Below are 16,856 nucleotides of genomic sequence, written 5' to 3'. Positions count from 1 at the left end.
ATGCTGTCTATTTAGAGACCCACTGGTCCTTATGTAAGAGTTCTGTCCCATTCGACCATAAATCAGAAATATCAGACTTCCACAGATGGTATATATGTATATAGTCAGCAAGGAGTCCGCAGTTTTAACTACATGGATTCCTTAAGATGTTTAAAGTCACCCTAAGAACATATTGAAAAAACATTCTCCTGGTTTTGTTTTACCCGTGTTTTTTTTACCCGTGGTATTTTTATCCGTGTTTTTTCCCCCGTGTTTTTTTCCCCCGTGGTATTTTTACCCGTGTTTTTTTTTACCCATGGTTTTTTTACCCGTGTTTTTTTACCCGCTTTTTTTTACCCGCTTTTTTTACCCGTGGTATTTTTACCCGTGGCTTTTGTTTTACCCGTGGCTTTTTTACCCGTGGCTTTTTTACCCGTGGCTTTTTCCCCCGTGGTATTTTTCCCGTGGTTTTTTTACCCGTGTTTTTTTACCCGTGTTTCCCCCCCCCGTTTTTTTACCCGTTTTTTTTACCCGCTTTTTTACCCGTGGCTTTTTTTACCCGTGTTTTTTTTACCCGTGGTATTTTTACCCGTGGCTTTTTTTTTTACCTGTGGCTTTTTTTACCCGTTTTTTTACCCGTGTTTTTCCCCCCCGTTTTTTTACCCGTGTTTTTTTTAACCCGTTTTTTACCCGTGTTTTTTACCTGCTTTTTTTACCCGTGGCTTTTTTTTACCCGTGGCTTTTTTCCCCGTGTTTTTTTCCCCCGTGTTTTTTTACCCGTTTTCCCCCCCCGGTTTTTTACCCGGTTTTTTTTACCCGTGGTTTTTTTACCCGTGGTATTTGAACCCGTGGCTTTTTTTTACCCGTGGTTTTTTTTACCCGTGGTTTTTTTACCCGTGGTATTTTTACCCGTTGTTTTTTACCCGTGGTTTTTTTTACCCGTTGTTTTTTTAACCGATTTCTTTTTTACCCGTGGTATTTTTACCCGCTTTTTTTACCCGTGGCTTTTTTTACCCGTGGCTTTTTTTACCCGTGGCTTTTTTTACCCGTGGCTTTTTTTTGCCCGTGATTTTTTACCTGTGGCTTTTTTTTACCCGTGGCTTTTTTTACCCGTGGCTTTTTTTACCTGTGGTTTTTTTACCCGTGTTTTTACCCGTGTTTTTACCCGTGGCTTTTTTTACCCGTGGCTTTTTTTTATTGCACCAATTAGTAAACTGTATGTCAACTGTAAACAACAAGAAATCTGAAAAAAATAAATTTAATAAATAAAATAAATTAATAGTGCTTTCTTTAATAACCCTCCAAAAAACCCAGCGTCCACATTGCCCACATAGAACCTGACCAGCACCCAAATTACACACACATAGGATGTGCCGTCTTGGCCCCAAACAGCCCAGCATGAGTCAGCATTGTTCCCAAACAGCCGAGTGTACGCCATCTTTGTCCCATAAACACGCTACCTGTGCCATCTTTGTCCCATAAACACCCTGCCTGTGCCATTTTTGTCCCATAAACACCCTGCTTATACCATCTTTGCCTTTTTGACAAATCAGCTATACACCTATGATTAACACAAACACTTTTACAGTCACTCACTAATTCACTTTCATTCACACAATCATTTATTCTTTCACACAAATTATTTACACATATTTATTGATGCATTCTCACAAATTCATTAATTCTCTCACTCATTCACACAATTCATCCACACATTAATCCATTGATTTTCGCTCTCTCATTCTGACTCTTTATTTCAATATTCTTGCTACCCTCCTTTCTCCCTACCTACCCATTATCACCCCCTTTCTGCCCTATCTACCCCGTCTCACTCCCTTCTCCCTATCTACCCCCTATCCCCCCGTCTCACTCCCTTCTCCCTATCTACCCCCTCCTAACTATCTACCCTCTGCCCCCTTTGAAGTTCACTTACCTTTCAGGAGTCCTGCGGTGGGGGTGCAAGGCCTCTGTCTCCCAGCTCTGCAACTGTATGGAACAGTATAGAGTGATGGGAGTTATGATGTACTTTAGAGCATAATTATAATGAAAAAGACATTGGAAATAGTACAGCATAACACCCATCACTCTCACACATTTACCAATCCACACATATACTAATCCACACATATACCAATCCACAGATTCCACACATATACCAATCCACAGATTCCACACATACCAATCCACAGATTCCACACATACCAATCCACAGATTCCACACATACCAGTCCACAGATTCCACACATATACCAATCCACACATATACCAATCCACAGATTCCACACATATCAATCCACACATACCAATCCACACATATACCAATCCACAGATTCCACACATAACAATGCACAGATTCCACACATAACAATCCACACATACCAATCCACACATATACTAATCCACACATATACCAATCCACAGATTCCACACATATACCAATCCACAGATTCCACACATACCAATCCACAGATTCCACACATACCAGTCCACAGATTCCACACATATACCAATCCACACATATACCAATCCACAGATTCCACACATATCAATCCACACATACCAATCCACACATATACCAATCCACAGATTCCACACATATACCAATCCACAGATTCCACACATACCAATCCACAGATTCCACACATACCAATCCACAGATTCCACACATACCAGTCCACAGATTCCACACATATACCAATCCACACATATACCAATCCACAGATTCCACACATATCAATCCACACATACCAATCCACACATATACCAATCCACAGATTCCACAAATAACAATGCACAGATTCCACACATAACAATCCACACATACCAATCCACACATATACCAATCCACAGATTCCACACATACCAATCCACTCTCACTGTCACTCAGTCTTACTGAATGATTTCCTACCTTCTTTTCTACCTCTTTTCTTCTTACAGCAGTCTTCCTCTACGCTCCTCTTCTTCTGTCTTCTTCCGGGTCAGAGGGCACTGTGGAACCGGCTTAAAATCACTCAAGGGAGCCGGAGGTCTGTTAAAGACCTCCGATATCGCTCTCTTGCGAGCCTGCTCCTCCAGCGGCGGACATTACTGTCCGTCTCTGGAGGGGTGCCAGGTGCCGGCAAGTTGGCACCCCCCTGATGAGCGGCACCCGGTGCAGACCGCCCCCCCCCCCCCCCCCCCCACTAGGTACGCTACTGGTAAGAACCATTATTACGGATACCTTATCAGCTTCTGGCGTAAAGCATTTCTCTCTCATGCTTTAAGTGGCGATTCGGTGCTATTTCTGTTGCCTTTGGGAAACACTGATGAGAGCAAATTATTGTTAACAGACACCATGCGTTTAAAACCAAATCGACCCGCTGCTCGCTTTATCGGATGCTGTCTATTTAGAGACCCACTGGTCCTTATGTAAGAGTTCTGTCCCATTCGACCATAAATCAGAAATATCAGACTTCCACAGATGGTATATATGTATATAGTCAGCAAGGAGTCCGCAGTTTTAACTACATGGATTCCTTAAGATGTTTAAAGTCACCCTAAGAACATATTGAAAAAACATTCTCCTGGTTTTGTTTTCCCCGTGTTTTTTTTACCCGTGTTTTTTTCCCCGTGTTTTTTTCCCCCGTGGTTTTTTACCCGTGTTTTTTTTACCCGCTTTTTTTTTACCCGTGGCTTTTTTTACCCGTGGTATTTCCCCCCCCGTTTTTTCCCCCCGTTTTTTTTACCCGTGGTTTTTTTACCCGTGGTTATTTTAACCCGTGGTTATTTTAACCCGTGGCTTTTTTTACCCGTGGCTTTTTTTACCCGTGGTATTTTTACTCGTGGTTTTTTACCCGTGGCTTTTTTTTTTACCCGTTGGTTTTTTTTTACACGGCTTTTTTTACCCGTGGTATTTTTACCCGTGGCTTTTTTTTTACCCGTGGCTTTTTTTTACCCGTGGTATTTTAACCCGTGTTTTTTTACCCGTGTTTTTTACCCGCTTTTTTTTTTACCCGCTTTTTTTTTTACCCGTGGCTTTTTTTACCCGTGGCTTTTTTTTACCCGTGGCTTTTTTCCCCGTGTTTTTTTCCCCCGTGTTTTTTTACCCGTTTCCCCCCCCCGGTTTTTTACCCGGTTTTTTTTTACCCGTGGTTTTTTTACCCGTGGTATTTGAACCCGTGGCTTTTTTTTACCCGTGGTTTTTTTTACCCGTGGTTTTTTTACCCGTGGTATTTTTACCCGTTGTTTTTTACCCGTGGTTTTTTTTACCCGTTGTTTTTTTAACCGATTTCTTTTTTACCCGTGGTATTTTTACCCGCTTTTTTTTACCCGTGGCTTTTTTTACCCGTGGCTTTTTTTACCCGTGGCTTTTTTTACCCGTGGCTTTTTTTACCCGTGGCTTTTTTTTGCCCGTGATTTTTTACCTGTGGCTTTTTTTTTACCCGTGGCTTTTTTTACCCGTGGCTTTTTTTACCTGTGGTTTTTTTACCCGTGTTTTTACCCGTGTTTTTACCCGTGGCTTTTTTTACCCGTGGCTTTTTTTTATTGCACCAATTAGTAAACTGTATGTCAACTGTAAACAACAAGAAATCTGAAAAAAATAAATTTAATAAATAAAATAAATTAATAGTGCTTTCTTTAATAACCCTCCAAAAAAACCAGCGTCCACATTGCCCACATAGAACCTGACCAGCACCCAAATTACACACACATAGGATGTGCCGTCTTGGCCCCAAACAGCCCAGCATGAGTCAGCATTGTTCCCAAACAGCCGAGTGTACGCCATCTTTGTCCCATAAACACGCTACCTGTGCCATCTTTGTCCCATAAACACCCTGCCTGTGCCATTTTTGTCCCATAAACACCCTGCTTATACCATCTTTGCCTTTTTGACAAATCAGCTATACACCTATGATTAACACAAACACTTTTACAGTCACTCACTAATTCACTTTCATTCACACAATCATTTATTCTTTCACACAAATTATTTACACATATTTATTGATGCATTCTCACAAATTCATTAATTCTCTCACTCATTCACACAATTCATCCACACATTAATCCATTGATTTTCGCTCTCTCATTCTGACTCTTTATTTCAATATTCTTGCTACCCTCCTTTCTCCCTACCTACCCATTATCACCCCCTTTCTGCCCTATCTACCCCGTCTCACTCCCTTCTCCCTATCTACCCCCTATCCCCCCGTCTCACTCCCTTCTCCCTATCTACCCCCTCCTAACTATCTACCCTCTGCCCCCTTTGAAGTTCACTTACCTTTCAGGAGTCCTGCGGTGGGGGTGCAAGGCCTCTGTCTCCCAGCTCTGCAACTGTATGGAACAGTATAGAGTGATGGGAGTTATGATGTACTTTAGAGCATAATTATAATGAAAAAGACATTGGAAATAGTACAGCATAACACCCATCACTCTCACACATTTACCAATCCACACATATACTAATCCACACATATACCAATCCACAGATTCCACACATATACCAATCCACAGATTCCACACATACCAATCCACAGATTCCACACATACCAATCCACAGATTCCACACATACCAGTCCACAGATTCCACACATATACCAATCCACACATATACCAATCCACAGATTCCACACATATCAATCCACACATACCAATCCACACATATACCAATCCACAGATTCCACACATAACAATGCACAGATTCCACACATAACAATCCACACATACCAATCCACACATATACCAATCCACAGATTCCACACATACCAATCCACTCTCACTGTCACTCAGTCTTACTGAATGATTTCCTACCTTCTTTTCTACCTCTTTTCTTCTTACAGCAGTCTTCCTCTACGCTCCTCTTCTTCTGTCTTCTTCCGGGTCAGAGGGCACTGTGGAACCGGCTTAAAATCACTCAAGGGAGCCGGAGGTCTGTTAAAGACCTCCGATATCGCTCTCTTGCGAGCCTGCTCCTCCAGCGGCGGACATTACTGTCCGTCTCTGGAGGGGTGCCAGGTGCCGGCAAGTTGGCACCCCCCTGATGAGCGGCACCCGGTGCAGACCGCCCCCCCCCACCCCCCCCCCCCCCACTAGGTACGCTACTGGTAAGAACCATTATTACGGATACCTTATCAGCTTCTGGCGTAAAGCATTTCTCTCTCATGCTTTAAGTGGCGATTTGGTGCTATTTCTGTTGCCTTTGGGAAACACTGATGAGAGCAAATTATTGTTAACAGACACCATGCCTTTAAAACCAAATCGACCCGCTGCTCGCTTTATCGGATGCTGTCTATTTAGAGACCCACTGGTCCTTAAGTAAGAGTTCTGTCCCATACGACCATAAATCAGAAATATCAGACTTCCACAGATGGTATATATGTATATAGTCAGCAAGGAGTCCGCAGTTTTAACTACATGGATTCCTTAAGATGTTTAAAGTCACCCTAAGAACATATTGAAAAAACATTCTCCTGGTTTTGTTTTCCCCGTGTTTTTTTACCCGTGGTATTTTTACCCGTGTTTTTTCCCGTGTTTTTTTCCCCCGTAGTATTTTTACCCGTTTTTTTTTTACCCATGTTTTTTTTACCCGTGGTATTTTAACCCGTGTTTTTTTACCCGCTTTTTTTACCCGCTTTTTTTAACCCGTGGCTTTTTTTACCCGTGGCTTTTTTACCCGTGTTTTTTTTACCCGTGTTTTTTTTACCCGTGTTTTTTTTACCCGTGTTTCCCCCCCCCCGTTTTTTTACCTGTGGTATTTTTACCCGTGTTTTTTTTCCCCGTTTTTTACCCGTGGTTTTTTTACCCGTGGCTTTTTTTACCCGTGGCTTTTTTTACCCGTGGTTTTTTTTACCAGATTTTTTTTACCCGGGGTATTTTTACCCGTGGCTTTTTTTTTTACACGTGGCTTTTTTTACCCGTGGTATTTTTACCCGTGGCTTTTTTTTACCCGTGGCTTTTTTTTACCTGTGGTATTTTTACCTGTGGCTTTTTTTTACCCGTGTTTTTTTTACCCGTGTTTTTTTTACCCGTGGCTTTTTTTACCCGTGGCTTTTTTTACCTGTGGTTTTTTACCCGTGGTGTTTTTACCCGTGGATTTTTTTACCCGTGGATTTTTTTACCCGTGGATTTTTTTTATTGCACCAATTAGTAAACTGTATGTCAACTGTAAACAACAAGAAATCTGAAAAAAATAAATTTAATAAATAAAATAAATTAATAGTGCTTTCTTTAATAACCCTCCAAAAAAACCAGCGTCCACATTGCCCACATAGAACCTGACCAGCACCCAAATTACATCTTGGCCCCAAACAGCCCAGCATGAGTCAGCATTGTTCCCAAACAGCCGAGTGTACGCCATCTTTGTCCCATAAACGCTACCTGTGCCATCTTTGTCCCTTAAACACCCTGCCTGTGCCATTTTTGTCCCATAAACACCCTGCTTATACCATCTTTGCCTTTTTGACAAATCAGCTATACACCTATGATTAACACAAACACTTTTACAGTCACTCACTAATTCACTTTCATTCACACAATCATTTATTCTTTCACACAAATTATTTACACATGTTTATTGATGCATTCTCACAAATTCATTAATTCTCTCACTCATTCACACAATTCATCCACACATTAATCCATTGATTTTCGCTCTCTCATTCTGACTCTTTATTTCAATATTCTTGCTACCCTCCTTTCTCCCTACCTACCCATTATCACCCCCTTTCTGCCCTATCTACCCCGTCTCACTCCCTTCTCCCTATCTACCCCCTATCCCCCCGTCTCACTCCCTTCTCCCTATCTACCCCCTCCTAACTATCTACCCTCTGCCCCCTTTGAAGTTCACTTACCTTTCAGGAGTCCTGCGGTGGGGGTGCAAGGCCTCTGTCTCCCAGCTCTGCCACTGTATGGAACAGTATAGAGTGATGGGAGTTATGATGTACTTTAGAGCATAATTATAATGAAAAAGACATTGGAAATAGTACAGCATAACACCCATCACTCTCACACATTTACCAATCCACACATATACTAATCCACACATATACCAATCCACAGATTCCACACATACCAATCCACAGATTCCACACATATACCAATCCACAGATTCCACACATACCAATCCACAGATTCCACACATACCAGTCCACAGATTCCACACATACCAATCCACACATATACCAATCCACACATATACCAATCCACACATATACCAATCCACAGATTCCACACATATCAATCCACACATACCAATCCACACATATACCAATCCACAGATTCCACACATAACAATCCACAGATTCCACACATATCAATCCACACATACCAATCCACACATATACCAATCCACAGATTCCACAAATAACAATCCACAGATTCCACACATACCAATCCACACACATACCAATCCACACATATACCAATCCACACATATACCAATCCACAGATTCCACAAATAACAATCCACAGATTCCACACATATCAATCCACACATACCAATCCACACATATACCAATCCACAGATTCCACACATACCAATTCACAGATTCCACACATACCAATCCACTCTCACTGTCACTCAGTCTTACTGAATGATTTCCTACCTTCTTTTCTACCTCTTTTCTTCTTACAGCAGTCTTTTCTTCTTACAGCAGTCTTCCTCTACGCTCCTCTTCTTCTGTCTTCTTCCGGGTCAGAGGGCACTGTGGAACCGGCTTAAAATCACTCAAGGGAGCCGGAGGTCTGTTAAAGACCTCCGATATCGCTCTCTTGCGAGCCTGCTCCTCCAGCGGCGGACATTACTGTCCGTCTCTGGAGGGGTGCCAGGTGCCGGCAAGTTTGCACCCCCCTGATGAGCGGCACCCGGTGCAGACCACCCCCCCCCCACACCCCCCGCTAGGTACGCTACTGGTAAGAATCATTATTACGGATACCTTATCAGCTTCTGGCGTAAAGCATTTCTCTCTCATGCTTTAAGTGGCGATTCGGTGCTATTTCTGTTGCCTTTGGGAAACACTGATGAGAGCAAATTATTGTTAACAGACACCATGCCTTTAAAACCAAATCGACCCGCTGCTCGCTTTATCGGATGCTGTCTATTTAGAGACCCACTGGTCCTTATGTAAGAGTTCTGTCCCATTCGACCATAAATCAGAAATATCAGACTTCCACAGATGGTATATATGTATATAGTCAGCAAGGAGTCCGCAGTTTTAACTACATGGATTCCTTAAGATGTTTAAAGTCACCCTAAGAACATATTGAAAAAACATTCTCCTGGTTTTGTTTTCCCCGTGTTTTTTTCCCCCGTGGTATTTTTACCCGTGTTTTTTTACCCATGTTTTTTTTACCCGTGGTATTTTAACCCGTGTTTTTTTACCCGCTTTTTTTTAACCTTTTTTTTACCCGTTTTTTTTACCCTTTTTTTTTTACCCGTGGCTTTTTTTTACCCGTGGCTTTTTTTACCCGTGGCTTTTTGCCCGTGGATTTTTTTTGCCCGTGGATTTTTTTTACCCGTGGTATTTTTACCCGTGGTATTTCTACCCGTGTTTTTTCCCCCCGTGGTATTTTCACCCGTGTTTTTTTTCACCCATGGTTTTTTTACCCGTGGTATTTTTACCCGTTTTTTCCCCGTGTTTTTTTCCCCCGTGGTATTTTTACCCGTGTTTTTTTACCCGTGTTTTTTTACCCACTTTTTTTTACCCGTGGTATTTTTACCCGTGGCTTTTTTTTACCCGTGGCTTTTTTTTACCCATGGTATTTTTACCCATGTTTTTTCCCCGTGTTTTTTCCCCCCGTGGTATTTTTACCCGCTTTTTTTACCCGTGGCTTTTTTTTACCCGTGGCTTTTTTTACTCGTGGCTTTTTTTAACCCGTGGCTTTTTTACCCGTTGTATTTTTACCCGTGGCTTTTTTTTTGCCCGTGGCTTTTTTTGCCCGTGGCTTTTTTTTGCCCGTGGCTTTTTTTTTTACCCGTGGTATTTTTACCCGTGGTATTTTTACCCGTGTTTTTTTTAACCCATGGTTTTTTTACCCGTGGTATTTTAACCCGTGTTTTTTACCCGTGTTTTTTTTACCCGCTTTTTTTTACCCGCTTTTTTTTACCCGTGGTATTTTTACCCGTGGCTTTTTTTTACCCGTGGTATTTTAACCCTTTTTTTACCCGTGTTTTTTTACCTGTTTTTTTACCCGTGGTATTTTTACCCATTTTTTTTACCCGCTTTTTTACCCGTGGCTTTTTTTACCCGTGGCTTTTTTTACCCGTGGTATTTTTACACGTGGTATTTTTACCCGTGGCTTTTTTTTTTACCTGTGGCTTTTTTTTACCCGTGTTTTTTTTAACCGTGGTATTTTAACCCGTTTTTTACCCGTGTTTTTTTACCTGTTTTTTTTACCCGTGGTATTTTTACCCGTTTTTACCCGTGGCTTTTTTTACCCGTGGCTTTTTTTACCCGTGTTTTTTTTTTTACCCGTGTCAGACCCCCTCGTACACTCTGTGTTTTTTACTTATTCATACATTCCCCGATATAATATGCAGGGAGGGCCGCTTCTCGGATCATTGTGGTTGGGACTGAAAGGCTTTTCCATCGCTTGTCGGTGATCGGTTACGAGAGCAGGACCACGGCGGATGCCTCGACTTCAACAAAGTTCTCCGTCCCAAAACCTTATATTCTAAAACTATTGTTACCGAATAATGTGAATATCTAGACTTTATTGCTTTACTGCTCTGTACCAAACAGTAGAGCAGCCAAGGTATCGGAACGGCTGCGTTCAGTGTTTTAGAAATGTTAACGTGTATTTAAAGTATGACATAAGGTCATGGACTAAGTAAAGGTCAAAGCGTTACAGCAGGTAGACTAAGTCTAAGTGTTTTACCCGTGGTTTTTTGGACCCGTGGTTTTTATTAACCCGTGTTTTTTTTTACCCGTGGTTTTTTAACCCGTGGTTTTTTTTTACCCGTGTTTTCCGAACATGCAGGATAAGTATGTCTCTTCAGGTAAGTGATTTCCTTGACATGTGACCTTGATGTGTTTGGTTGGCTGGAAGGTTGTTCTCCTATTAGCTCCTTTCCACTCTTTCCGAGGTTGTTTTCGAAGGATCTCCGTTGTGTAATTGTTACTGGCCAAACGCGGTGCCACTGGGTTTTTTTTATCCAGCAAAGCAATTATGTGAAGGACTTTACTGATAGATTACTTAAATTAGGAGACACTTTGTGATTGAGGACTCCAAGCGAGCCTCTTAATGCTGGAAAGTATCATTTTTCACAACTAGAAAAAAAGCTGGGTTGCCTCTCAGAGGTTTTTATATCCAGAAATGTCTGTTGAGTCCCAAATTTCACTCTAAGCCTTTTTTATAGAGAAGATTAAGTTCAAGTTACTCTGTAAATCTGTTGTTGGTCTGCTGCGTAACAAGGCAGCAACACAATCTAATTTCTAATGAAGCTTATTGGTTTCTGGTTATATCGCCAAAAGTTACAAGTTTCTGTTTGGCGCGTCTCCCGCTCTCGCTGTGCGTGTCTTCAACAAGCTGATCTCGTTACAGGCCAACAGTCATTCGGTAGAGCTCCGAGGTTCAGGTGAACCCCCCATAACAGCTGTGGCCTTGGCTAAATTCCACAAATATTAGTAATGACTACTTAACATCAGCCGATCAGTGGCTGCTGGTAATCATTGGAAGGGACATTGAAGACATCAATATATAGCATTGTGTTTAATAATGTATAAAAATAAAACAGCAACAAAAATAATCAATTAGGGTCATTAAACATAAGAAATGGCTTCAGTGAGAAGAATACATACTAAGGTACACCATGGTTTTTTTGGCTGTCCCCACGTATAAAATCACAAGCTTGTGATACAGTGCAAGGACGCTGCCTGTTTCATTAGAAATGGCCGATGGTCTGATCTGCTCAGTGAATAAAACAATTACTAAAGCAGTCGTGTATAGTGTTGGAAAATGTATATCTATAACATGGCTCCGTTTCTGGACATTGCTGGTAACTCTTGCTGTAACCTGGCAATATGAGAAAATGTGTGTATGTACAGTGACCAAAAATGCTTGGTGTTTGAAGTTAGTCTATGAATTTGACCATCTTGACATAGACATTAATATGTTGTTGGTCCCCCCCGTTGCAGCTGCAGCAGCTTCCACTCTTCTGGGAAGCCTTTCCACGAGGTTCTGGAGTATTTCTGTGGCAATGTTTGGGCTTTTGATTGGTACCGTTCACTGCAGACAGGGAAGACCCCACAAGAGCTGCCGTTTTGGAGATGCTCTGACCCAGTCGTTTAGCCATCACAATTTGGCTCTTGTCGAAGTCCCTCAGATCCTTACGCTTGCCCATTTTTCCTGCTTCTAACACACCAACTCTGAGGACGAAATCTTCACTTGCTGCCTAATATATCTTACCCAGTGATGGGTGCCATGATAATGAGATTATCCGTGTTATTCACTTCACCTATCAGTGGCCATAATGTGATGGCTGATATATCATATATATATATATATATACATACATAAAGGCTTATGTATAGCCTAAAGTCAGTAGTTGCCAAGAAATAGTTTTATAAAGTGCTGATTCTTATACGCCACACAGAGGTTGCCTCCAAGGACATCGTTCACGGCACCAAATAGTGGCACATTGGCGTTGATTTAAAATGTATCACATTGTCCCGTGACATTTGGGTTTCCTTACATTGCCTGGATTTACAAAACTGTTCATAACAGAGATAAGTAACTGAAAATCCAGTTCTTGGAATTTAATTATGTGCATGAAATGTAGACTCTATGAAGTCGTTGAGTGGAGTTATTGAACCTTTTGACATTGAGACTTTGGCGTCTTCCGATGGAAGATGTTGCTATCAGTTTCCTAGGCGTTAATTATAGTGAAACGGAGAATCCTCCCTGTGGCTCCCAGGCTGGCAGGGATTTTCCTGCGAGAAGTTGAAATGATATCGTCTCGTTCCCGGTCTTAGGTTTTCCAGCTTGCTACTTGGTGCTGGCTACTAAAATGCTATATTCTGACCATACCTTAAGTTCTTTCTGCCCAACTTGATAAGAAGTAATAGTTGTTCAACTTGCAGAAAGGGGAGGCCTTTCCATTAAACAGAAAAGTCGCAAATTCACTATTATTGCCAACTTGCATTATATTCTCATACATTAAAAGAGATGGGGGTTTGCATGTGTGTGTGTGTGTGTGTGTGTGTGTTACAAGGGGTCTCTAAAGAAGTACTGCACCCAGGCTCCACTCACCCTAGGCCCGTCTGGGTGTGTACACACACACACACACACACACACACACACACACACACACACACACACACACACACACACTTCTAATGTAATGGGACAGGAGGCCTGACTATGGGACTGTTGGAAACAGGACGGAAAGGGGAAACTCCCCTGGGAGGAAAACGGTCTAATTGAAGGAAAATAAACACAGAATAGAGGTAAATGTTGGCAAGGAAAAAATAAAAGGACTTTATTATCAGGAAACTTATAAGACGCAAGGTTTACCGTCCCTGAAATGAGCTTGCTGTATAAATACATCTTTATGTCTCTTGCCTGGTGTAAGACTGGACCCTCTTATACGTATCTTGGCTCCGACACTGGCTGTATGAAAGGAAGGGTTTTTACTCGGGAGCGCGGTGCACAGAAGACATATTGTTACAAGCGCTGCCTGCTGGTTTTACAGCCGCACGCTGATATTTCTGTACTGTGTTGATAACATTTGGGAAGAACATGAATCTTTTATGACGTTCGATGCAAATTGAGTTGTGGGTCAGATGGTCAGAGGCAGCTATTTTTGGGGGCGCAAAGCGAAAAGACTTATTGGGGCCCCATTTAAAAAAATAAATAAATTAGGGGCACAATATTAAAGATTACAATAAAAAAAATTGCACCTTTTATTCTGTGAAAGGATCTGAGAAGCTTCTTTATCTGCCTATGAGGACGCGTCCAGCCATTTGGTGCACAACTGAATTTCCCCAATAGTCCAAAAATTAAAAGAACTGATCCCACAAAGTAAGGGAGGCGACATAGGGAGGGATGCTTCCCCCTATCAGTCTCGTACCCTCGTACTTCATACCTCATCCAGCGCCTATCCGGCTGGTAACCAAAACGAATCTTAACAACATTTCTGAGATTTTGCCGTTTGTTTGTTTTGTCGGGGCGCTCCTCATTATCAGACATTCATACGAGTACACAAGTTCCAGTGTCTACATACTTTTGGTCATATATCTATTTATATATATATATTGTGTGTGTTTAGCAGTATAATTCCTTTCTGTACCTATCTGCCAAAAAAAAGCAGAGAAGAAACGGCGTAATCAATGTGCGGGACTCTGATGGAGATAAAGAACCCGCCATACATTAACAGCTTGGAAGCATACTGTGTTTTAGGGATTTAGACAACCATTTCCCCCTCATGAATGCTGAAGTAAGTGCCCATCGCTAACATTTTAAATGACTGAACACTTTCAGCTTGTGGCTGATAAAAGCTTCGGGGTTAAGCCTCGCGCTGTAATATTCACAGCCTGGTGACCCCAAGGAGAAGCCATTTCGGCGGCAGAACAATTAACTTGGCTCCTCGGACTGAGGAAATGTGCGTTTTATATATATATGACTCATTTTGCTTATAGTTTATAGTACACCGTAGCGAGTCTTTTTTAAGTAACCCGTCATAAAGATGATGTTAAATTTGTTTCTGTATAATTAGAGTTTCCATCACTTGCCGCATAGACGGGGTCCCCTTAGCCATTTTCCTTTAGGCCTCAAACCTAGACCTGCCTCTCCTACCACCTAGAAAATACCGTGACGTCGGGCATAGAAACGACATATATTTTGTGTTTCACACGATATATGGGACTTATGAAAATATTTCTTATAAAATAATTCAACCGAACTTCTCCGGGGCCTTTTCCGCGAACTTCCCGCTTTCTGTACTAAATGTGAAAAGCTGTTAAATGTGAAAAGCTGTTTTACTGACAGCCCCACTTTTGAATAACATAATTCCTAATCTAATCACTCTCTGATTGGTTCTTTTTAGCTATGCTCATAAAAAAACCCAATTAAACGTCTCACCCCCTGGAAGATGTACCCCAATATACACCCCCGCATACAGAGGCCGGAGTGTCGTCCCTTGAAAGGCTCTTTAACAACATCGGTCCCCAAGTATTTCTTTTGTGTGTTCTTTTTATATATTAAAATCAATATTTTTGACAAAAACAAAACCTGGATTAATTTACAGATTCAGCTGAAACAGGAAATCTGTCCATCCTGCACTCGAATCTCTACATAGGCACCGATGTGCGTTTTAAGATTATTGTTGAAGTATTTAATGATCCAGATGGCAAATCATCTCTGTAGATTGGCCTGGATTGGCACATGCCAATTACTGATGATATCGTTATAAGTGTCAGCCAGCTGCTCGTTACTTGGCAAGATGAGGTCTCTTGGCTTGGAAACCAGGGTTGTCGCCCTCTCTATTCTGTCTGCTTCGTGAGACCAACTCACAGGTGGCAGAAACTTGGTGGCAGCGTAAACGAGATGCTCGGTCTGATGAGTGTCCTAATGTCAGAGTGGGGAGGAAATATCCGTGAGCAAACTGATGCATGCAGACCATCAAGAGTCCTGGCTTTTTATTCCTAATGAAGTCCAAAAACATGACTTACAATTTGCTCCTCGAATTCTGTAACGAACTTCATTAGAAGGCATAAATCTTTCATGACACGTCTTCGGTTTCATTGAAGGGCTTGCCAGATTATAAATATACTCTATCCAAAATAATTCTTCCTTTATTTAGAAAATTCTATGGATCCGGCCTGCTCAGAAATGGAATCCCTGGTAAAAGTGGAAAGGGTAAATTCTTTGGATATGGAATACAACGCGTTCGTGATAAAATAATGCAAACTTTCCTATTCTGTGTCACAAGAGTGCGGATGTTATATTTTGTAGACGGATTGTAGGGTGGTCAGTGTTAGCGGCAGTAGGATGGTAAGTGGTACGTCGTACCCATCTTCTCTGGGTCAGAAGCGAATAGTGACCAAAATGATATAATTGTATACGTTTACACATTTTCTACAGTACTCAGGTGCGCTGTCCTCATGTCCCCTGTAGCCAAAGCCATATTCCGCCACCAAAGTCTTGCCCCGGCATCCCAGTCCAGTCTAACTACTTAGAAGGTGTGACATCGCGTTGCGGGAGTTTAGGTTGCTGATGTAAAGTCTTCTTTTCCCGTCAGGCCTCAAACACCTGCTGGCTGTATCCATCAGAAGAACGTCTGAGAATTCACAGCTTGTGGGGAGACCTCCTGTCCTGCACCGGCTGGATTTTTTAAAGCGGGTTGTAGAGAAGTCGCACAAGGACCCTACAGTGGATTCCTGGAAATGTACAGGTTGGGTCTCTTATTCACATAAAGGCCAAGAGACATTCAACAGACAAAACTGTTTATATAACAGAGTTAATAAAGCAAAGGTCAGTGTGAAGGACAGACATAAATCTGATCTGAGTGGAGGAGGATAGACATAGCTTCATGGTTCATGTTTAACCGTTAGCCTCAAGGTCCATTTCAGGGGGGTGCGTAATTTGTGTTGTAGCGACCCGCAGTTAAGCCCTAAGCATCTCAAGACATGGTTATCATGTTACGGACCCCTCGACCGGCCGACTCATTCTACTCTTCCTCCCGCTTGAGTCTGTAGTTTGTAAAAGCAAAGCCCAGTCGCTCCGTTCCCCGTTGGTCAGCATACTTAGTGTCACTTTGTAGCCGTGCTGTACAAGGTCACGGACTTCAATTACATTCTTTTCTTATAAACAATGATTATTTTCATGCTTGCCTTAAACCCCATCATCTACGCTCGCAGATTGGCTTGCATAATGTCAATTTACATAGGTAGGGATTCACA

The sequence above is a fragment of the Sceloporus occidentalis genome, unplaced genomic scaffold (assembly GCF_023333645.1).
Source record: "Sceloporus occidentalis isolate IW3139 unplaced genomic scaffold, rSceOcc1.0.p SCAF_327, whole genome shotgun sequence".
NCBI lineage: Eukaryota > Metazoa > Chordata > Lepidosauria > Squamata > Phrynosomatidae > Sceloporus > Sceloporus occidentalis.
Note: the sequence above shows the minus strand (reverse complement) of the source record.